General features: G+C 40.0%; 1 long non-coding RNA gene across 1 annotated transcript; it reads right to left on the reverse strand.

Annotated features, from left to right (window-relative positions):
* Positions 1-9976: 9976 nt before the first annotated feature.
* On the reverse strand, positions 9977-17402 carry LOC138913357 (uncharacterized). Its single transcript, XR_011419050.1, has 3 exons — positions 17213-17402; positions 15342-16759; positions 9977-10631 (listed from the first exon to the last, which is right to left on the reverse strand). It is a non-coding gene; the product is annotated as an uncharacterized lncRNA (long non-coding RNA).
* Between the last annotated feature and the right edge of the window lie 7576 nt (positions 17403-24978).

Genomic DNA, 24978 nt, shown 5'->3' on the forward strand with positions numbered 1-24978 from the left:
CGCTCACTAATTGATTTTTCTTGTCGCCTGCCTCGCAGTCATCGCAGTCGATCGTTGGCCGATCTGAATGATTGGCCTGCCGCAGTTGGCCGTGCAAATTTTGTGCACACTCTGCCAAATGTGTCAAGTGGCTGGCATTTATAAATTTCATTCCGATCACTTGGCCAGTGCCCCGCCAGCCGTTTGCAACTTGTTTGTATTTGACATTTTGTCACTTAATTTGTTGCTCGAACTGCTGCTGCTGCTGGGGCCACAGGTTGCTTGTTGGTGGCTAGAGGCCCCGGCAAATTGTGGCGATCGCAGATAGGGCCAGTCTTAATTGGACTTAACGGAAACTGGAGACCACTAGAGACCCCAGCCGCAGTCGCAGTCCCAGTCCCAGTTGGTGGGGCATGCAACAATGTCCCAGCTGCCAGGGAATGCCTGTCTGTTGCACTGTCGTTGCGGACATCACAGCGGTGGCGATTGGGGCTTGATTGTAAACCAACTGATCCTGAGAACCGATCAGTCTTTGACACGGACTCGCCACAAACAGATCGTGAGAAAGAAACTCTCCATCAGTGACGGCATGTTTTCGGCTTATCAAATACAGTTTGAAAAGAAATAGCAATTGTTTAGCATGAAATAAAAATATTTTTTAACATTTAGTTTTAGGAAAATTTTAGATTATCATTTTCTTAACTTTGGTTATATTGGTTAAAATGTATTTAATATATTTTATGCCATTAAAAGATCTGTGAAAATTTTTTCTTTCTTATTCTAATTTTTCTGACACAAAAAAAAACACACACACGGCGGGACTTGGCGACTTAAATAACGCGAGTTTTAACTATGAGGATACAGTCTTCATTTAAATAAATCATCATGAAAATTTGCACAGTTTAACACATGAATCCAAGTCTTGTTGAGAATTAATTTGAATTGAGAAATGAATGAATCTGATGAATATTTTCCTAATAGTTCTGTATTGATAATGCACTGTTACGCAAAATATTTAATACAGACAGTTTTCTCTAACAAATTCATCTTTCTTTCATCCAATACGCTCCTTTGTTTTATCCAAAGTCATTGCCCATCAGAGCAATCCCCTCCATGATTGATTTTCCACCAAGGCAGAGTAATCTAAACCCTTTCGAGAAGACGGTGGCCGTTGCCTTATCGAAACACCTGCGTCATTATTTCACGTTATTGTCGCATATAGCCGCGCAAATATATCATTGATAGCCGATGCCAATGCCGATGTCGTCGATTCCACTCATATGCCCCAGACATGCACGAGGCACAAGGTGATGGGTGGAAAGGGGAAAGCGAGGAGGCGGGGATAAAGACAGAGTGGCACGTTGTCGTTGGTTCGTCGTTGCCGTTGTTGCACATTTCTCAGACGTCACGAAAACTCCTTGCCCCCAAATCGGGGCGAACTAAACCGAACTAACGCCAAGGCGCTGGCGACCGCTGGCCGGGATCGGGGAACTGGGGATGCGGATCTGGGATCCGGGACAGACCCTCGGTGACTTATGTTCGACTGGCGCTGCAGCCGGCACATCCATCATCTATCATAGATGAATTCATCTGCGTCAAGGCGGCCAGGGCATGTGCCCCCAATGTGGGCAACAATATTTATGAATAAATTGCATGTACGACGGCGACGAACGCCTTCAAAGGTTCCTCACTCAGAAATGTCTGAATTTAGTTTGAAGTTGGTGACCATCTAAAGAAAATATAACAATGTATTATGTTTAGATTAGAGCGATGGTAAGATGATAATGAGTCATTGTGACGGTTTTTATAATTTATTTTTAAGAAAATAAAATTATCGAGTTCTAACATTAAGAACATACTTGTAAGCTCGTGTATCGATGGCCCAATTGGTCACTTCCATCCTGTAATGAAGGATAGTTGGGGAGGGAGGTTCAAGAACAGGTAAGAGACGGACATGCAACGATGGGGAAGATCATTTGCCGGCTGCCGGAAATTTCAAATTTATGATGGCACTTGCCATTATTTATGATTTGTACTCAGTTTGGTCGTATATCAAAGTCTAAGGCTGTGGCACTAAAACAATCGATGTTCGTAGGCTAATATTGATTAACAAAAATTGATGAACTATAATCCTTGAATATATTTTTAGGCCAAAAATATTTAAAAATCTATGGGAATAGCAAGGTATCTTTATAATTACCTTTAGGTTATACGCTTTTCTCGTTAAGTGATACTTATGCAGTTTCCAAAAACTTTCTCCTTAGCAAACTCGAATCAAAATGGCATCTCTGGCTCCCAGAACTTGGCCAAAATAATTCTATCGAAATGCGGCCATTATTGGGGACATTGAAGTCGGAACAGACATCAAAGTGCCTTCAATTGCACTGCTAGAAACGATTTGAGAGCGTACAATTTACTATTGCATTATACCGACTCGCACAAACACTCGCATCTATATGCAGTTGCGAGTTTTGTTGGAAAAATCTCTCACATAATCATAAAATGACTTGGCGGGCAAAGAAACAGAGCAGGCCAGAGGAAATTCCCGGGACAGATTTATGCACTCGAGAAAGCTTTGGCTCCACTGCCAGGCCCGAGTCCTGCCTCCCTCCCCGAATCCTTGCTGGGTCCTTCCTCGAGTCCTGTGCCTGGCCTGGGCCATTTCATCGCTAAAATGTGACGGCGGCGCAATCGCTTGGATTTAGTTGCAATTATTTTTAATGTTGTTTACTTACACTTCAATTGATGATGCCAATAACTGTTTCAAAAACTTTTCGTCCCAAATCGAAGCGTTCTCGGTAATGGCCGAGCTAAAATATTGTTGCTAGAATTGGTTGCAGGCAAAACTATCTAGGATTATTGGGAAGTGCCTTTCCTTGGATTTAAATTTTCAACCATATTTTAAAACCACCCCGAAGTCAGAGAGTCTCCGAGAGCGAGAATTCGGGCAAATGATATTATTTAATTTCAATTGTACAAGTATTGTATGGTAAAAACGATATGGGTATAAGTACCAAAAATGTACCATTGGCATGTCGATTTGATACCGGGGATCCGCGCATGGAGACAACACTTAATTTTATATTGACCTATCCTAAATTTCTCTTGTTTACTTTTTAATTTCAATTTTTAAACTAATTACTCTTATTTACTCTTTTAATTGAGTTAAAGCCCTTAAGAAATAGCCATCTTGAAATATTTGTAATATTTAAAATTTATAATCCCTTATTTTAAGGATCAGGTTTTAATCGTTAAAACCGAAAATATATTAATAATTAGAATAAGTTCCCAGTGAATCTCTCAGGAATTTTGAACTTCATTTTTACTTCAGTACTCCGCAAGGCATCCTCCCCCCACCACAGGGATCTGGTTCAGTTATCAGTCTAATGTGGATTGTTTCCAGCCACTCTCCTCAGTTTGCATGTCTTGGGGGAAGCTGCTATATATGGGTGCTACGTGTGAATTGCCTGGCCAAATGTTGTCGGCGTACGTTGGCTGTGGAAGCTGGAAGCTGGAGTAGTGGAAGCTTTTTCGCCGACTGTAAGATGTGATTCCGATGGCTGCATCAGCCGACAGTCCTCGCTCCGGCCAGATTCTCTTCTCCCATCCGGCCCTTGTTATTCTCGACGCGCTTCCATCACACGGCTCTCCACTCGTGATGCAACATCACGCACACCAATATACAATAATACCGTCGAGGCTCGCGTACGAACTTACACTAAAAACGTGGGATTTAATTCTAGTACAACAGTTTGATTCCAAAATATGTTAATAGGTTTGATTGTACGTCATAGGCCTCAGATAACGGTTAAGTACATTAAGTTTTAATACAACGTTTAAATGTATTAACATTCTATTTTAACTGTAACTGGTCCAAAATGATTTGTAAACATATATATTTAAAATAATCGCACCCGGTTATCTGACCGTGTAATTTAATTTGTTCGCTTTTTGGAAACTTTTTTATGGTATTATTTTTCTGTGTGTATTTTAATACTCCAAGACTGACGTGTCATGTCGCTGGCGTCAAATGAATGTTTCATATCCGTAGAGCGGGACACGGGACGTGATGCAAAGGAGCAGAACTCAGGGTCCTGGGACTCATCTGCTTTGGCCCTTTGACATTTGATTAGTTTTCGTCCTTCTGAGTGGTGCTTGTCCAAAATCGGTAATTGACAATGCCGGGGAAAACATATCAGGATTTTCGAGTGTTTTGTCTGATTTTTGATGCGTGTGGTTTTTTTGGGGGATTGTTTACGAATGCTCTTCGTTTTATCAGGAGAAGTAAGAGATTCCGTGTGATTTTGGTTTCGATAACACATAATATAAAATCTGTAAACAAATATTTTTTTATGAATGGTGCACATTGAACGTCTAAAAACAAATTATTTAATTCAATAAAATGTTATTATGGATTCTTGGCCTCCTTTCGTAGTGGTTTTCCTGGCCAACTTTGTACCATCATCCTTGTCAGAATCGAAAACGGATCTATCCCCAAAACCAAAGTGACTCCGTATCGTGGCAGCTCGAGGGATCTGCGATGCACACATCACATCCCGCAAACATAAACAAGGCAAAGTTATGAGCGGAGCTTATGTCCTGTCCCCCGGTCCTTGGGTGTCCTTCGGTCCTTCGCAAGCTGCTGGGAGACAAACTTTGTTCGTGCAATCCAGAAATGATTTGTGCAGTTCGTGCGCCTGGCATGCACCGAAATGCCAGAGGAACCCGGGGATGTGAGAGCTTCTCTGATAAACGTTCGTCCTTTGCCTGAGTTGGTCCTGCTTGTTTCGCACCTGTCGTTCATCCCCTCCCCTCCCCTGCCGCAGCAGAAAGGAGTGCTAGTGCTGCCCCAGCGGCATCATTGCCCGTGAAAAATATGGCAAAACGTTGGCGGTAATTTGTGCAAATTATGTGTTGCCGATGCTGCTCGTTCGGCTCCTGCTGCTCCCATCTTTGGGAAATGTGTGCACGTGCTAATGGCCAGTGGAATCGGCGGAGATGGCGATGGAGTCAGCCGAGTGGCCGGAGTCCCTCAAATCAACTGCCATGGAAAATGAAATCTCGACGCGTCAGTTGGCCGCGGCCCATTAGCATTTTGGCCGGGAATTTACGCTTCGAGTGCGTGATCTGATCGTTTGGGATTTGGGGTATTGACATGATTTCATCATCATCAAATGGCTGGCAAAACGGAGGGGAGAAAAGCGGTTATCGTTTATTGGTATTTCCTTTGGCATCAAGCTTGGGTTTCACATACATTATTTTTGCTAGAACTTGGGTGCAATATTTCTAACATTTTATGGTTAAGAAAGGGAGCTAGGAATTAACTTGGGGCAAATTAAGTGGATAGTAAGAAGATATCAAGATGACATGGAATATACTAAATTTAAATCCTTTAGTATTTGCAATACTTCTTATATATAATGGCTATTAATATTATTTCTACCAGATCTGGTGTCAATATCGTGCCATTACTCCATTCGAATCGGGGTGATATCGACGGTAATGGCGCGATGGCGACGCATCGATTGTCAAATGTCAGAGTAAAATTGTATTACTTCAATAACTTTACCGTTATGAGGACTTAATTTATGAGTCGCAGCAGCAGCGGCAACAACGGCAAAAGCGGCAATGACAACGCAACAACAAATGCAAAAAGCAACTGCTGCACTTTTTGCTGCCATGTCCAGGACCTCTCAGTCCGATTCACTGTCCTGTGTCCTGTGTGTGATAATGTCCTGTTTAAATGCAATAATTTCAACTGCAATTTTCCGCGGGCCACAACAGGACACCGTCCCTGTCCCGATCCCGTAACCCTTACCGTTACCCTTCCCGATCCCCGGCTATAGCCCTGCAGGACCTCTCCACTCCACTTTATGACCATTCCCCCACAGTCGTCCGCCTGTCTGGCCGTGTGACGACCAAATGACTGCCAGCTTGCATTTATTTATTGCTGACTGACGTGGCCCTGGTTCACGTGTTGGGCCTTCGGCAGGGCTGCCCGTTTGGATTTTCAATAGCCAGGTTCGGGTATGGTACAATGGTAGTAATTTATTTTAATATAAGGCATTCTTGTATATTCAGAAATCATTATGGTTTCAAAATAATTAAGAAAAGTGTCTAAAAGTATGCAGCAACATATTTCGAACGCATAGACCGAAGGATTCATTATGAAATACGAAGTACTGTTTTACTGCATACTTTTAGACACCTTAATAGATGATTTCAGAACCCTAATAATTGGGTTTTAACCGTCTGAACATAGCTTTAAGGGGGGAGATACATATAGAACTGCGAATTTGTCAAGTTTTTCATGATTTTTTTTAAACAATAAGGGTTTGTGCTGGAAGTTTGCAACTTGGCATGTTGATTACATAGTTCTTATATAATTTAAACCAATTTTATTTTTTCTTCTATCTTTTAAAATGGCGGCCGTGGGAATTTTTTTGTCAGGCCTTTTTTAAAAAAGTAGGCTGGCTGCGGATGGTCTACAGTTCGCTGTGTAGATCCGATTTTTGTGAAACCAAATTTATTTTGTTGAGAAATAATGTAGAAACTGAACCTAACTTACATAGAATATCTCAAAAACTCTGGTTGGGGCACTCTTTTAAAGTCAAAAATAATTTTTTTTCTTATTTTTATACCCTTGCAGAGGGTATTATGATTTCAGTCAGAAGTTTGTAACGCAGTGAAGGAGACGTTTCCGACCCCATAAAGTATATATATTCTTGATCAGGATCAATAGGGGAGTCGATATAGCCATATAGCCGTCTGTCCGTCTGTATGTCTGTTTCAATACCGTTTGCGAGCTCAGTTTAAAAGCTAGCGCCTTGAAACTTTCACAGTCGTCCTAAAACATGTGTACGCAGATCAAGTTTGAAAGCCGACCCGATCGGACGTCTATATCCTATAGCTCCCATAGGAACAATCGGATATAGCTTTCACAAAAATGAAGATATTTCGCTCAGTGTAAGAGCTATTGGCATGAATCTTTCCAAATCGTATTTTTTTGTACCTTGATCAGGGTAAAAGCGCGTGCCGATCGGACGTCTATATCTTATAGCTCCCATAGGAACAATAGGGTGAAATCGGTCAAAATTTGACGTTTTTCAGGATATTTCGCGCAAAATATTAGCTATTCCCATGAAACTTTTCAAATCGCATTTTTTTGTGCGTACCTTCATTAGGGTAAACGCGCGTGCCGATCGGGCGTCTATATCCTATAGCTCCCATAGGAACAATAGGGTGAAAAATTTTAAAATTTTATTTTTTCAATTATAAAATATTTTGTTGTTTATTAATTCATGTTGCTAGTCTAGTCAAGTTTTAATTCGTAAAATCTGCAAGGGTATTAAAACTTCGGCTTGCCGAAGTTAGCTTCCGTCCTCGTTCTTGTTGTTTTTGCTTTAGAAAAAATACTTCAACGTACAAATTTTCTTCATAAAGTAGGTTCAGACAGTGGGCAATTTCATTACAAACATTTCCGCAAAAGCAGCATGATGATCGAAGCATTACTTTTTGAGATACACAATCCGCAGCTGAGAAAAACATGGTTTCGAGAAAAACGCATTTAAAGTAATGAAACATATCTACTGCACAAGGAAGATGGGTGCCGTCATACTGGAATAAGTTCCAAAATAATTCGAATTTCTTCGTGAAACTTTCATGACACATTCTTAAGAAGCTATACTACCAATTTAAATTGTATTTTTTTTGTTTTCTATATGTATCTCCCCCCTTAACCCGGATCACAAAATCAAGTACATTTTTTTCAAGATTAAAATAATTTATGGTGTGATTGTAAAAGCTTTTTGTCAACATAAAGCTTCCATATATTTATTTTTTTAAATCTGTTTCTAGTTCATATCCTTATTTTTTTTATAAATATCTACTGAGATTCATCTGGACTTCAACGGTCCTATCTCCATCTGGCAGCACTGACTCGGTCGCGATTCACGACTGCGGCACACGCAGGTGGAACGAAACCCTCACCTCAGCCTCGGCCGACCTCCTGCTGGGGGTCAGAGGGCGCTTTCGCGTCACTCTGTCTAGTTGGAGTCATAAAAACGAAAGTTATGACAACGCTGCCTGGATTTATGGGCATTTTGCAAAATTATTGTTATTTATTTTATTGATGTCTCGGCTTTATGCAATTGCAAAAATATTTTGCTGCATACATTTCAACGCCCAAGTGGAGAGAGAGTAGACTTCAAAGGGTCTGGGGCCAGGGGGCCAAGGGTCCAAGGGTTCGGGCTCTGCATCGTCAACGTGAAATGCACAAATGTGGCTTTTCACATTTTTCGCTGTCAGCGCAATTTATGTCCCTGACAGCGATAGGCATTTCCTTTGAAGTTTCAAGTGCTCGGCATTTAGTCCTCGCTCCGTTGACTCCGAGGCTGTTTCTTGGCTGGATTTTTACGAGTGATTGCACCAAGTGTCAATGTTGCGACGCGGCCCTTTCCCCACTGAGCCCCGCAAATCGTGAGTATTTTGACGGAAGCGTGTCATAAATAGCACCGCATGTGGCCCTAAATCCACTCGAACCCTAAAGCCTGAGACACATTCAACCGGAGGTTGATTTAGGTATTTGGAAGGGACTTTGTTTGGCTGAGTGGCAGAAATAAGTGAGGAAAGGACGGCCCTTATGGTCAAAGGAATTTGCATTTATACACATATTTACCCGAGCGCTTAGTAAAAAACTAAATTTAAAACCAAAATAAAAATTTTCAATTTTAAGAACGAGTATAAATGTAATTTAAATGAATAAGTCGGATGGATTAATTCCGAATAATTACGTTATTTTTATCAGCATACTTTTATGCTCCTTTTCAAGAGATTCAAACCGTAACAAACTTGTTACAAGGACATTGTATATAGTAATGGTCACATAATTCTAGAATAAGCATTTGGGAACCCCGAAGTTCAATTCCCTGGGTATTTAATCGACAAACCTCATAAAAAACCCTAAAATGCCTGGAAAAATCCTCGGCGTTTTAAAATGATGTTCGATTTTATTCGGCTATATTTAAGAACAAAACAATACGTTAAATACGTATGGAATGACGATTCATATCCTGATTAATATTTTACTTTAAAAAACTCGTCCATGTTATATTAGAAAAACTTCAAATATACCAAGCACTCAACAGTGAACTTGCATCTGCAAAAATTTCAAGCAATTGGCACTTTACAAGAGCTAGTAAAAACCAAAATTGATGGATAACAAATTGCAGGCTGACAAGCAGAAGGGAGAATAAAGTCGCGATCTGGAGGGGATGGTCCCAATCTGAGATTTCTAATTCCGAAACAAGTAGTGACACATTTCGCCTGCCATTTGGATGGGGTTGGGTGGGCAAGGGGTATGCAAAAAATCTGGACGAGTTGGCAATAACTTGCCGCTGATAAATGATGCCCCGGGATATGTAGAATTTTTCTCTATTTCGGTCAATCGAACCGTTGATGGGGATGGGCGCGAAATGAATGTGCGGGAATTCCATCGGTTGACAGTATTGTGTCCTCTGCGACAAGCAAAATATGTGGCCAAGATGTCACGGCCAGAAAAAACAGAGAGCAGAAAGATATAGAGCCGGAGCACGGTTCAAAGTCCGATATGTGGGGCTCCAGTGCTCCCAACCCTTTTTGCTCTCCACTTGATTTTTGCATGTTTTCTGTGGCACTTCTATCGCTTTGACAGCTCGGCGGACTGTCGTCCGTCCTCACTTTGTCTTATATTGTTTGGCGTTTTCCAGTTTGCCTTTCTTCTCAGATTTTTTCTCATTCCGCCTGCTTTGACAATTCGCGAGACGAAGCAGCGTACAGTCCGCGCCACACATTTGAATTTTATTGGCTTGCCTGTCAAAGCTTCACAAATTCAAAGGAGTTTAAATTTAGGGGGAAAGGAGCTGTTGAATAATGTCGTTTTTAAGTACTACATTAATTTGACCATTATTAGAATTATAATAGAATATAAATTTTAAAGAGAATTTATTTTATTTGGCTTCTAGTTAAAGCTTTTAGGATCGAACAAAATGATTTCACTGCCACTCCCTTAATGTACCACTTGTTGGGATGCTGCAGCCTCCGATCCCGAGACCTCATTTCGATTGCGATTTATTCCCTCGTCGATCTCTATAAAATTCAGAGCTGGCTCCTCATCGGAACTCTCCCACGCTGTTGAGCCGGGCCAACAAATGAACTGGCTGAGACACTCGCCTGGAAATTATCTGGCAATCGCATTGAGAGATCTGTTCCGAGGCAAAAGGCTTGCCAGGTCGCCGGTGACAGTGGCTCTACCACAAGGTTTTGTCCCAGCACTTTGTACAACAAAACTTTTGTCACCCGCATTTGCTTGCTTTTTTCGATTTCTTTTCTTTTCTTTGATTTTATTTTTTTATTTTTCCCCTCGACAATGACTGCGGGGAACAAGCTGCAATGTAGGCGTTGCAAAGCCACCGGTTCCTGCCACCGGTACAAGTGCTGTTCGAATGGAAGTCGAAGTAGCAGCAGCAAATTCGTAGCTTGTACTTTTTCGGATTTATTTCTCTTTTTGTAAAATTGTTAACAAATTTGGTGGCTGTCATGTTGGTAAGCGAGAGACAACAGCGAGTGGGTGATATATATCTTTATTAGAAGTCGAACGGAACCGGGGTCGAGTTCTGCAAGTAAAAAGACCAGGAGAGCACTAAATCAATGAATTAAGTTAGAACACTAAGAAAAATTAATTGATTTTTAATTATTAACAATTATTTAGCTACTATTTATTCTCGAAAAAGTATAAAATGGCTTTAATAATATGTATATTTATTCCCAATAACTTGTCTTGCTTTTTCTCGATTTATAAATAGACTTAGATACATCTTGATCTGCGCCATAATCCTAAACAACAAAACGACCAGACAACCCCATTCACAACATCTGAGGACAAGCCGAAAAAACAACTTTTTAATCAAGTTCACACTGTTTGCTGTGAGTCAATTAACTCGAATGATTGAAATCGTTTTCGGTGGAGAAATGCCACTTAAAAAGCTTCTAATAAGCTGAGCATCCGAGACCATCCCTTCGGGGCAGGACAACCACAATGACAACATCGCAGGATAACAGAAGCGCCGGCACCCACAAAAGCAACCCCAGGGCAAAGGCATGGAAATTTCGCATCACAGTCATTGTCATTGTCATTGTCGTCATTGCTGCCGGGTCTAAACTCTAGTCCACTCCACTCTCTCTGCATTCTCCGTTCTCCATTCGAAACGACTCAGGACCCGGGATCTGACTTGGCCGGGCCGTCGCACCCATCAAAGTGTTGTCACTGTCAGTGCGAATGTCACAGACACATCAGGGATTAACGCGGCGGCGAAGGAAGAGCCGGGAAGTCCGGAACCCGGGAACTCTGGAACCCCGGAAGCCGGATTTAAGGGTTTATGCGCGGTTGACAAATACGCCGAACCAAAACTGCTGAAAGGAAGGGGAGAGGTAGATGAAGAGGAGGAGGAACGTGGAGCGTGGACAGTCGACGAGGTTGAGACTGAGGCACCTGCCGCCCACTACGTAATGCGTTAGAAGCATGCACTTCAAGAAAAACATAGTATATTTCAAGAAATTTAAAAAAAATCTTAGATTAAACACAGCTTCTCATTAAACTGAACTTCAAAGCCACATAATCTATAATTTGTTTATAAAATATTAATACTAAATTAAAATTTTATATGTTGACTTACTCACTTTACATACATTTCTAAAAGACCTCATAGAAGCAAAAATAACATTTAAGATATTGCCATTTTTTTACTAACAACTTTATTTGCAGTAATCCTAAAATTATTTGGAAAAATTTATTCGAAAGCTTACTACTGACACTTGGCCTTGTTTTTGAATTTACTAACTAACTACCTACTAACAGAATTTTACCTCCTGACCTTTAACATTTCTGAATATAACTTTTCTCAGTGCTGTCCTGTAGGCAAACAAAACGATGTCAACCGCAATGACAACAACAACAATAATGAGGGCAAACATCAACAACAGACAACTCAGGCGACGTCAAAGGATTGTGGGCCCGAGAAGGCGTACCGGAAGTGAGGTGGTGGTGCCGGTGGTAGATGGGTAGATGGTAGATGGGCACCGAGTCCAGTGCCCATTTCGTCATTACTTCAACCACATTTACATGTGTCAGGACAGGCAGCAGTGGCAGCGAGCCTTTGAAGCATCAAGCTATCGGGGGCAGCAGGATGGCAACCCCCGTCTGACCAGCGAGAATCCACCACCCACCTTGTCCTTGTCCATCAAAGTCGCTGGAAGTGCTTTCAAGTTGCGAAAAGCCGGGAAGTTTCTTCTCTTTTGATGCCCGTGTGACCCCTTGGGCTCACACCAAGCCAACGAAACAACCCAACCAGCCACCCACTCATTACGAATGTCCTGTGGCATTGTCGACATGTCCTACGCATTATAAACGAATTACTGTTGTCTCAGCAGCCCCTTCCCTCCCCTCCGCCCATGTGGAACCCAGACCTTCAAAGGGGGCGGGTTGGAGTTTTGAGTTTTAGCCGAGCCAAGTTGGTTAATCGCCGGTAAATTTAATTAGACACTGGTGTGGGTAAATTACGGTAAATAAATGTCTGACAATATGCAAACCGTAAACGGATGACTGGGGGTGGGGATGGGGATGAGGATCGGGGTGCTGATGTGCCTCGACTTTTAATCCATTCGGAAAGGTAAACATACCAAAGCGGCGTTACGGAACAGAAAATGTGAAATGCAAATTGTCCAATAAGCATTATTTTTAAACTGGATGAGGAGTTATGAGACTGTCGGGAGTCATTTTGTGGCCCCATATAAAAGAAGATTATAAACTGAAAGCACATTCAGTCAGAGCCAACGAAATAAATTTATTTAAATAAATATTTTACATAATTTGTATACTTTAAAATGATTTTACCAATATTTAATTTTAATTTTTCATATTATATATATATTTTTTTAATACAATTTTTTTATAGATTGAGTAATAGGCCCCTGGCTATAAAACCCACTCCAGTACATTGCAATTTCATTTAATTTTGTATTCAGAAATCCCCCATCTTCCGCGTGTCAATTCGAATTGAGCGTATAACTAGGCGCCAACAGAGAAAATTAAAAGGAACCCCATTTGGAAGTTACCTGCCAGCCAATTTGAGATAAATAGCTAAACATGAATGCAGTTACAGATGCGTTTTACAAGATTGAAGACGCCAAGCCGAGACTGAAGGAAGGAGGGAGTTGGGCAGGGGAGAAAAACGATATCGTGTAGCGAATTATGAGTTTTCCCCTCCCAACGGGCGACTTCACACATGCGCCTGGCTGGCTCGCTTTTTATCGCCCATTCGCGCACTTAATAATTGAAAAGGAAGCAACGATCTGCCAGGCTGCTCGTTCGGTCGCCGCTAACGCGTATCTCGTAGTTTGTCTAGGCCCCAGTACCCACTCCCCAATCCCCAGCACCCCCCAATTCCCCCATCCCCATTCTCCAGTCCCATTTTCCTGGCCTCTTGTTCCGTCGCCTGTCCAAATGTTTGTCGATAAATTTGCGGATGTGCGAGTGTCTTGTGCGTCGCGCTCTTGGCGGATGGCGGATGCCATCACTCGCGAATCGCGATTGCCAGGCGCCGTGCTCCAGCAACACAGTGGTGCGAGGGCAAAACAAGAAGCTAGTTTTAAAACTAAAATCTTTACATAAGCAGTACTCCAACTCAAAAGTAAGTTCTGCAGTTAAACGTTTCTTCCAAACGAGTAAAGAGCATATAAGAACTTTAACGAAATTTAACTGCTTAGTCAATTTAGGAAGTTTTTAAACAAACCCACCATCCATTTTTAATGCCAAGATCTAGAATATTAAAAAGTTTCTATAATTAAAGAACATTTATTGTAAAAACTAAAATTTAATCTAAATTAAACAAAAACAAATAAAAAACTAAGAGACAGCTAACTAAAAATTGCGGTAAATTTGCTTTTGTAATTCTTTTTTTTTTTCTTTGAGTATAAATGGAGTATGCAAACCTTTTGGGATTTGTTTTAACCAAATACTGCATGTTTTGGGTTAAAAGTCAGGACCCCGTATAATAACAATATGATTTTTCTGTGTACTTTCTTTTTGCTGACACCTGGCCAACAATCTAAAATTTGAAAATATCTAAAATAAAATAACAATTAAATAATTTATAAGAAACTAATGTCTCCTTTAGGAGTTTAAATCGTGCCTTTCATAAAAATATTTCACAATATTTACAATATGTAAGCAAACTTTCGAGTAAAAATCGTCAGCTTCGACCTTCGATAGGTATTTTTGATCGCGAATTCTAGCGGAAAAGAACGACGTACTTTCCTTCGCCATATCTAGAAATGGTTGAGCAGTGTGCGCCGTCAATCCCCTTCACTTCCCCGCAGGCTAGTTGCATCGACATCGTCATCAGCTCGGCTGCGTTCTGCATTCTGCGGTTGCTCGTTTGGGAAATTTGAATTTGATTTTGTAATGGGGGAGGGGTCACGGCGTAGGGGCTTCGAGGGGGGAGCAGGGGGACGACGGGCTGGCAATCTGCGCGGCGTAAAAGTTATTGACAATGGGATGTATCTGTCGGGCTGGGTGTCATTAATGGCGAATGCTTTATGATCGCATTGCCTGTGCAATTTTCAACACATTTTGCGCTCGTTTTCAGCCCGGCCGATGATTTTCATGTTTATTGAAGTGTAGATATTTTTATCTATTTAGAGGCGCAAGTGTTTATTTCGACTGATTACATGCCGCTGCATCTCGCCGCCCTCGCTCTGCACTCAGTGAATATAATTTTCAAGAAATATTCCTTGTTTTTGTTCTTTTGAACGCTTGATAAAATTATGGGTCCCAAACTGCATTTCATTGAAGGTCTGTCTGCGTCTGTTGTCTTGGATGTCGATTGGAATGATTTGGCTGTAATAAATTCGCATTTCTATTGCAGTGTGAGCCAATTAATAGCAAACAGTTGAAAGGAAAATAGTGAGACAAATATATACATTCCAAATCATACCAAAATTTTTACTATAAACTATGTCTGTATGTAATTTTTATTAATAATTTGTTATTAATTTTTAATAATTTGTGAATACTAGATTATATGTATTGTGCAATTAGAATCGTATCATGTATTTATTCTAGTAAGACAAATTAAATTCCGAATCACAACTTTAATAATGACAAGTCATAGGCTAATACTAAAAATATTTAAAAACTTCCTGTAACTTATCCTTAACGTAGCAAATTATAATTGTGACTGGAGCTTTAAGAAGACGACTTTAAAGGGCGAACGCAAGGTGTCTGGACTGGCGGCCATGTGCATTTGTAAAACTTTTAAAGAACTCACATTATGGACAGGGGGGCAGAACTAAACCCTGGCCACCGCCCATTCCCCGGTGTCCACATGACTTTGTTTGAAGTAAGTTTTCTGAGGGCATCCAGTAAACAATTTACGACGGCGCTGATGATGACATGGCCAAAGGGGATGACGCTGTTCCGAAGCTGATGCCGCTGAAGCTGCAGATGAAGCTGATGATGATGATGAGGACCAGGACGACTGCGAGTGCGAGTTTGGAGAGGAGCAGCTGTTGTGTCCATCGCACTTAGCAGCCAAAACACTTTCCACTTTCCACGGCGCATCTTCTTTGCTGTGCATTTCGAAACTATGTACGGATATTTGGAAAATCCTGAGGCGCTTTGTGTGAAAAGTCGGACTCGTTTCAACGCCTGCGAAACGTCCCTCGAGGGAGTCCTGCAAAAAGCATAAAAGTCAAATGCACTTGCCGCCTCCAATGATTCCGAGCTGGTTGCCTCCGCTTTGGCTGCTGAGGGAATCATTTTTCAACACTTCATGCATTTTCCGGCATAATGAAGTGGCCGCCATTCGAGATCCACCAAAGTCCCAGCTTCATCATCATCCACTGCATTTAGCTACAATATCTCTTTACGCCCTTGGCTTTCCCCTTGCCATATCCGGTAGTCCAGGATAGCAAGGGTATATTCCTTTCATGTCCGTGTTTGCAAGGTCAAGAATTTAGGATTTCTTTTCCACAATTAAATAATTTAAAGTAGCTTATCAAGGTGTCTAAAAATATGCAACGCAATATATGCAATATATGGCTTCTGTAACTCCGATATTTTGGCTCCGTTTTCACTGCACACTTTTAATTACCTTTATCAGCGGTTTTAAAATGTGAAAGATTCTTATAAAAACCGCCCAAAAGTACACGGTATCACAAAGTCGATTTATTAACCATTACCAACTTTTTCCTCTTTCTTTGCTGCTTTTTACTCTTTGCCTTTATTGTTTCGCTTTGCCATCTGCTGGCTTGATTTTCATTTTTATTCTTCAGACTTGGCGGCAATAGATCATTGCGGTCGGCTGAACTCCTTAGAGCCTCCAGTCTCCGTGGCCCGGAATTTCTTATTCAATATGACATTCCTTTGGCGGAGTCACTTTATCGTTCTGGCACAATTTTCACAATTGTTTTGTATTTATTTAGGTTAATCCTTTCATTTTTTCTCTTCCTCGCAATAAATCCGCTTTTTATTTCAAATATTTGCCTGCTGGTCTTTGTGTATTTTTATGACGAGTTGGAATTGTGCAGCTTTTGTAATGCAATGTACACATTGGCCCGACGAGGTTAAAGTTGAAAGTCGGATAAATTACAATTAGTAAACACTTCACAAAGATTTGTTCCATGACACTCATGAAAAGTTAACAGAATGGCCGTCTTGTCAAAAGGAAATCCGTTTCGGTGTTATCTGCAACTTATGTTGATTGGAATACATTTGCTTGATTATGTTATAGATTTGGTTATACTGGCTAAATAAAAGAGTATTTTTGTTAAGGGTTTAAGATGTTATAAAGTTAAAATATTAAGGTTTTACTCTGATGTAAATGCAAAAGAAAATATTTCTATTCGATCTTTGGATTAAAATATCAATTGAATTGCTAATCCAATCCTTAAGTTGAATCCCACAATTTATTAATACCAAAATAGGTTTGTAATTCTATCGCAAAAAATCATAAAATTACTCTGATTTAGTCAATGCCAAGTATGTCAAACCGTTGGAAACTGAGCAGAGTGGACACGGCAGCAACAACAAATGGAAAAGCCAGGGAAAAGGCGAAGGAAAAACAGTGTCGGCAACAACAAATAAAGGAAGAAGCCATGAGGACGAGGCAACTCTGACAGTGACACGGACATCACTTACAAAATGGAAGTCCACCTCCGTCCATTCCATTCCACTCCCCGCTGCATGGCAGGGATACATCCTATGTAAGTATATAAATATAAGTGCAGCCACAGCCAGTGTGTGTGTGTGCTGCTGGACACTCTATTTGTGTTTCCTCTGAAAATTTATTGTAAAACTTAAAAGTTTTGATGGAAAAATGAAATAAATAGTGACATCACTAAAAGTAAAGAAATTATAAAGTGTCACCGGGGATGATAAGTGGGGCTACAGCAACAATAACAGCAGCAAAAACGTCAACAGGAGCACTGACATGGCCAGCAACCAACCGGCCAAGTTGATGCAGGCACCGCCAGGACTTTAATAAGGACACTGGACAAGTGGCCAGTGGGGAGGGGGAGGAGGAGGGAGCGAGGTGGAGGAGCGCCAGATAGAAGACGTCGACATCAGGTCCTGGGACGTGGACACGGACAGATGGGCCAAATGGAGACACCAACTGAATGGAGGTCAGAAAAAACAATTCGTTGATCAAGTCATCGAAGGCTGAATAGTTACTATAAACTGCTACTCAAATAAAAAACTATTTACAGGGTTACCATAATATAAAATGGCAGAAAATTACATTTCAAATCAATCAACTAAAGTGATGGAAAAGTCGTAATCATAGTCAAAATCAATTACCACAAAATTACGTCGAGATCATCCTCAGTTTGGTATTTATATTCTTTGACAGCCAGCAAAGAAATTTCGCTTGGTAGGCAACAGTGCGTATGAGCGTCTTTAAATAACTTGCAAATCCAAGTTAAGAAGTTCCCTATATTTGCATTAAGCGCTTTACAGGGTTGTTTTGTATATTATTACGAGCAAATTGTCACACTTTTAATTAAATCAAAAACTCGTTCATATTTTCCTCTATCAAATTTATTTTCGAAACCAAGGGGAATTTAATCCCTACAACTCCCCGAAACTAAGACAAACATTTCTATGTCTATTTTAACTCCACTCACGTGGGGGCAACTCTGGAGAGGCAGCAAATTGACTGCTTCAACGAATCTAAACGTCAGAAAAACTTGAGAGAACTATTTAAAGTTTTTCTTTATTTTTATTCATGTCGTCTACGGTTCTGTTTTATTTCTTACATTCTATATCCTGTGCTGGCTTAACTCTTGAAGCATTTCAACTTTCACATATACTCAGAGGACATCAAAAAATAAAATGCAGGACATTCGCTTAAAGTTCTTCACAGAGTTTGTTCGCCTTTCATTTTATTCCAGCGTCCATCCTTTTATTGTACATTTAGTTGTTGCCCACTTGCTTTATGGCAACGTTTACTTTCCATCATTATTTAGCACAAAGAAGAGGCGACAAACCACAAGGGAGGACCATGAGGAACGGCGGAGACTGCTTGACCAGGAAGCGGGGAACCAGGATGTCCGGACAGAAGGGGCAGATCCTAGGGTCGCGAGACCATGAACTCTTATAGTTATAGTACAGCTATAATCTTTTGTCTGAATATATAAAAATAATATATAAATTACACAAAAATGTTCCTAACCCATTAAGACCCCTTTGAAAGTCAAATTTTCAACTTTTTTGCTGGGGCTTAAAACAAAAATGTTTTGATGCAAATTTTTCCATAATCAAAATTAAAAATAACTGCAACAAAAAAATATTCCAAAATATTTTTCCTTGTATTTTTTATGATTTTTTGAATGGAACGATCTCAGTAAAATGTTGTATGAAAAGGTGGAAAAAATCATAAAAATACAAGGGAAAATATTTTGAAATTTTTTTTTGCAGTTATTATTAATTTTGATTTGGGAAAAACTTTGCACCAAAACATTTTTGTTTTAAGCCCCAGGAAAAAAGTTTAAAATTTGACCTTTACAATCAATTTTCTAATTTTCTAATTTTTTAAAGGGTTCTTAATGAGTTAAGAACATTGTTGTGTCATTTAAACGAAATTGAAGTGCTCTTACTATGGGTGTTAAATATTTCTATTATAAGTTCAAAATATGAGAAGATTTAACTTTAAAATTTGTCAAAATAATTGTTCCGACCAGTGTATAAAAAAAATTTTAAAAATTAGGATCTTAATAAATGGTCTATAAATAGTAGACTTCAAAATGTAACTTACATATAAAGAAAATTGAAAAATGCAAATAGTAATACAAAACTATTTCTGGGTATATGAAAAAAGTTAAGTATAACTTAAAAAAGCAGTAAAAATAAACTAAATAAATCTTCATGTTAAATTACACTGTGCAACATTTTTAGGGTTATAAAATGTAACCGCAATTCTGATTTCATTGGCGGAAAGAACTCATCGAAATAAGCTAAAACCCATTTGGGTTTCTCTGGCTTAGCTCGCGTTTACCTATTATAGCGGGTTAAAGTTTTACATACAAAATTTATTTGTAACGGCCATATCTTGTGAACCGATAAACATTTTACTATCAAGTCTTCAGTGATTATATAGCTATGAACCCAAGGAACTAAATTGACAAATGACTCTTGCGAAGACGTACACCTAGCGCGTTAAAAATCTAAAAATTTTGCACATTTTTTTTTTTAACGCGCTAGGTGCACTAGGTGCTAAGTGCGCAAGGGTCATTTGTTAATTTAGTTCCTTGGGTTTATAGCTACATAATCACTGAAGACTTGATAGTGAAATTTTAATCGGTTCAGAAGATATGGCCGTTACAAATAAATTTTGTATGTAAAACTTTAACTCGCTATAAAAGGTAAACGCGAGCTAAGCCAGAGAAACCCGAATGGGTTTTAGCTTATTTCGATGAGTTCTTTCCGCCCATGAAATCAGAATTGCGGTTACATTTTTCATGTTGCACTGTGTTATTTATCCTTTCACTACAATACACTTCATATAGTTGAAAGCTTTCCAAAACGACAAAACAAAGCATACGCGGATCCACGGGGGTGATATGGGTGATATATCACCCCCCACTCGGTTGAAACATGAATATAGTTTTGGTATTCAAAAAGTATGCAACAAAAAATTGTTCTGATATCACCCCCCAGAACAAAATCCAAAATACGCCCCTGAAATAAAGAATCCATATTTTAACAAAATGCACTTCCACGACTATCGATTAAAAATGCTAAGGAAAATGGGGATATAAAAACCTACCACAGACACATAAAATTCCTAGCCGACGAAACCAGCCCAGGAAATTCCAATGATGCCGTGCGAGGAGGTGGGCGGATATGGTAAATGTCGGTAAAGCTCGGACATGTCGTCTGATTTCGATGTGAGAAGTTTAAAAACCGTCCGTCAGCCAAGAAGAACTAGAATGGGGAAGCGCGGGGGCTTCCCTTCAAATACATGTCTAGGACCCAGCGTCTGTGCGACATTTTTCACTTAAGCTGACAGTTATGTACTCGACAATCCCCCTAAAAAATCCCCACCCATGTCCCCTTTTTCGGGGGGTCAGCTCGATGTTCGCTCAGCTGTCATTCATGAGTTGCCGTTTACCGTTATTAAAAAATTACATACTTACTGGCTTGATGGGGGGAGCAACAAAATAGCAAAGAAGAAATAAATTCAAAAGTTTCACATGCACTGCGAAACACCGGGGATCGGGACTCGGAACTCGGAGCTCGGAACTGGGGACATTGGGGAGTATTGTGACGCTTGACACGTCACAAGTTTATAGTGGCTTTTGACAGCTCGGACATACTTCGTTCTCCCCCAATCCCCCCACCCCCAGGGTTACTTACTTCGCTTTTTTGACACAACAACGGAAAAAGTTCTTGACTTTTTCTATTTGACGGTTGATTTTATACTTCTCTTCCTGTCGCTGGAGGTGGGTCTCGGACCTCGGATCCCCTTATCCTTATGTAAAATGCTTGGCTCCCTGCACAAACATAAAACATAAAAGTTTCCTGCACTTCGGCTCAACTCCTTGATGATGATTTTGCGGTCACTCGTGTTTAATCCTTGGAGACATGTGTCGAACACGAATTTCGTTCGCAGTGAATATAAATAATAATTTGTGCAGAGCCAACTGGTCGGAGGTGGGTGGCATCTAGCATATAGCATACAGCGTATACTGTATGTGTCCCTGTCGGTCTCCTCAGGTCCTGGCTGGCCATATTTGCCACAGACAGCTTGTCGATCTTTATAATGTTGTAATTGAAAACTTTTTTCTCTCCCCGGTTTCCATTTTTGTTTTTGTTGTCCCCTAGAAAAACATTTCTTTTAAAATATTTTATACTTTTGATATGTCAAGCTGGCTGAAAGCTGTCGACTCGAGCCGAGGCAAGTGGACAGCAGCAAATTTTGCCGAAAATATGTTGGGCAGCACTTGGACTGGAGGAGGCCCTTTAGTTGGTTGGGTGTTGGGTTGAAGGACTCTGGACTTTCGGTAAGCGGTGAGCCAGCTTAATTGAAATAAAAAAGAAATGTTATTTGAGGGATTCACCAGCTAAAGTCCTTATATTAAATGAACAGGGGTGGGCATATATTTTATCGTTTGGTTACAATTATGTAAACCGGGCTTTTAATTGATGACGGCTTTTAACGAGAACTAGAAAGGAAGCTTGCAGAACATTCCAATTAAAATACAAATTATAAAATACGTTATGTTTAGATTTTCTTCCGTATTTGTTACAAACAAATTCTAGCTGTTTTTTTGTTAAATTTAATTAAATCAATATCCCAGAGTAGAAGAGAATAGGATTAGTAAAAAAAACGATAGCACTATCAATACTATCAATGGTTTTAAACATCGATGGTTTGGGCCCACAATCGATACCATTTCATTTAAATAATTTAATTAATAACAAATTTAATTTGCCGTGCAATTGTTGGAATATTTAAAGTATAAGCATATATTTTAGAACACGTCGGTACTTAAATTGTTAGGGCTCAACCTTTAATTTTGTTTCACTTTAATCTCCAGTAAAATTTAGATCGGATTTTTCCCCATTAGATTTATGATACAAGCATAAATTTTTAATTATTTCCATTTTTTTTGCAATTTGTTTTTTATTTTCTTTAATTTTCGATAGTGCCGAAAATATCGATACTGACCATCAACGATAGCCAAAAACATCGATAGTGTACAAATTATTTGTATTTACTAAAATATCATATAAGCCTAAATTACAAACCACTGCCTGAAATTTGAGGTAGTTTATATGCACGCTTGAACCCCAGTTCTCCAACTCCAGTGACATTTGCCTAGAGGCTGAGTCTTGAAAAGAGACACTTGGACAAATGAACATTTGCCGAAAAACTGCTTGGTTGAGTGACAGTCGGCAAGACAGCCAGCAATGTTCAGTTTTAAAATGTTAAGATGGCAAATGGAAACCCACTCACTGGCAGAAACTAACAAACATACTGCTGCACAACTCTTGTCTAACCGAACACGTTGATATGTCAGAAAGTATTTTTAGATTTTAAGCAACAAAAACTGCCAATAAACTACGTTGGCGGATGCAGTTTGGACAAATGACAAAAGACTCGGGCGGAGATGAGAAAGAAGGGGTCAAACGACAAGTTGCATGACGGACCGGAATATATAGAAATAGATTTTCATGTCGGGTGGCGGCGCCATCTACAGAAACTCCATTCGACCCAGGCCGATATCTTGTGAGAGGAAGTTCATTTTGCACACATTCGAAGGATGTTCATCAAAGGCCGGTGAAGTGTGGTATGAAATGAGCAAAGGCTGAACTAGCAAATGCTTTTTTTGTCATTTCCTTGTGGCCATGTACGCAAAAAATATTTTATTTTATTTTCGAGTCTCAAGTGAGCAGGCATGCACGTACGTTTACTGGCCCGATAAAGTCCTTTAAATCTTGTTCTTGAAATATAAACATTTGACATTTTCCTCTTCCTCCCCCTTTCCCTTTCCCTCTGTCAGCCGATGACAATGACAGGCATACAAATGCATTTAATTGTGGGTCACAGGTTCTTCGAGGTTGACTTGGCCTCAAGTTACTGTCAGGTTCCCCTGGTTCGTTATCTTTGAGAACCCGCAGTCACCATTGATTTTCGCATTGACCTCTGTTGTCTTAAATATTTATTTAAAAACTGGTTTGGCAAATAAATAAGTAATGCTCTTCACTGCATCTGCAATGGTAATTCTTTAAGGCTTTCGCAGGAGAAGGTCAGACTGAATTACCAAGCAATTAAAATCGACGATTAAAAGTAAACAGATTTTAAATCAACTTGATTCGATAGGATGAAAATAAATTTACCATTATAGACAAAATATTTTTAAAATAGCTCTCAAACTAAAAATATCTTCATAATAAATCAATTAAAAATTACTATTTTTAGTTAAGAACAAGTGTAAGGAAATAACTTAAAAAAAAGGGCGAGTATTTTGCTTTTTAAATCCAATTTGTTTTCTGAATCAAACAGTCGGAAAAGCGATTAAAATGGAACATTAAGCTTCGTAGGCCACAACATAATTTCCTACCGTGTAATAAGTACACAAAGCCGATCAAATTTCCGAGTTAAAGCCCATGAAACTGACTATTAAACAAGTACATTTGGGTTTTAGTTCGCTGGCCGGTCGGAGGGTTATTAAATGAGCGACAACTTCGACTGGCGGCATCATTACACCGGCATTAATATATCACATGACCAAAAGTGGCCCCATCCTCCGACTGCCTGATTCCCCGATCCCTCGGACGCAATTGTGGCCGTGTGTGTATTTTTTCGCGCTGTCCACCATAATTGGCAAAAATTAATTAAATATTTTACAAATGAATGATTCAGCGTTACAGCGGCATCCCAAGAGGGTGTGGTACGGTACTGGTTGCCCAACAACAACATAATAGCCATAGAGTCCGGGGTCCAGAGTCCCGGGGACCCACAGACCAACAGAATCATCAGATCAACCGAGGAGGGCGCCACTCAAATGCAGGACTGCATTTGAATTATGTCAAATCCATTTTGTTTTAATGAAACGTTGATTGTTTCGCAATTAATTTTCTATTGTTTGACAGTAATTATTATTATATTATAATTTATATTCGTATTGTTTTGAAGCACAATGCCCACAGCACACGCACAAGCACAATGGGTACAAAAACGCAAAATGTTCGGGCTAAAGTTAAAAGTAGTTGAATATAGGATTTGGTATTGTCAATAAAGAGCCACTGAAAGTGATTGTTATTTCTATTATTTGCATACGAGTTTTGCAATTTATTTTCTAACATTTTTAATAGTCGCTGTTAGTGTACATGGTTTTTGACCATCTCTTTATATCCCCAACCGAATCTTTCCATTTTATATGCGTCTTCGAATACACATTCTAACGATAGACTGTGGGCATCTTCGGTGCGTTTCCCTTCGTTTATGCATATTTTCGATATTTTGGCCATGTGTGCTTGGAAATCGGCCATCGCCATCTTGAATACGGGCCCATAAATCGTTTACATTGGTTCGTCTTCGTCAGTTAATTTAAAACATGTCAGACAACTCGGACAACTTTGGACAATTGATTGACGTTTTAAAAGTTTAGCAGAGGAGGCGTTCTTGCAGCAGCAACAACCACACGTGCAACATGCAGCTCGGAGCAGGTTCCTCCTCCCCCGATCCGTTCTGGGTCGAGAGACCATCGAGCTGGACAACAAAAACGACAACTACAACGACTACGAAAACGACCAACTGTTGGCCGCCTGACCAGAATATGCAGTGACGTTTTGGAATTGCAAAGAGGCCGAACTCCGTCGAGCCCGGGCCAAAGTAATTTATTTATTTTCCATTTGTCTTGACGATGAGCAAACGAGCCAAGTGATGGCCCCGGCTA

Source organism: Drosophila takahashii, chromosome 2L (genome assembly GCF_030179915.1).
Source record: "Drosophila takahashii strain IR98-3 E-12201 chromosome 2L, DtakHiC1v2, whole genome shotgun sequence".
NCBI classification, from domain to species: domain Eukaryota; kingdom Metazoa; phylum Arthropoda; class Insecta; order Diptera; family Drosophilidae; genus Drosophila; species Drosophila takahashii.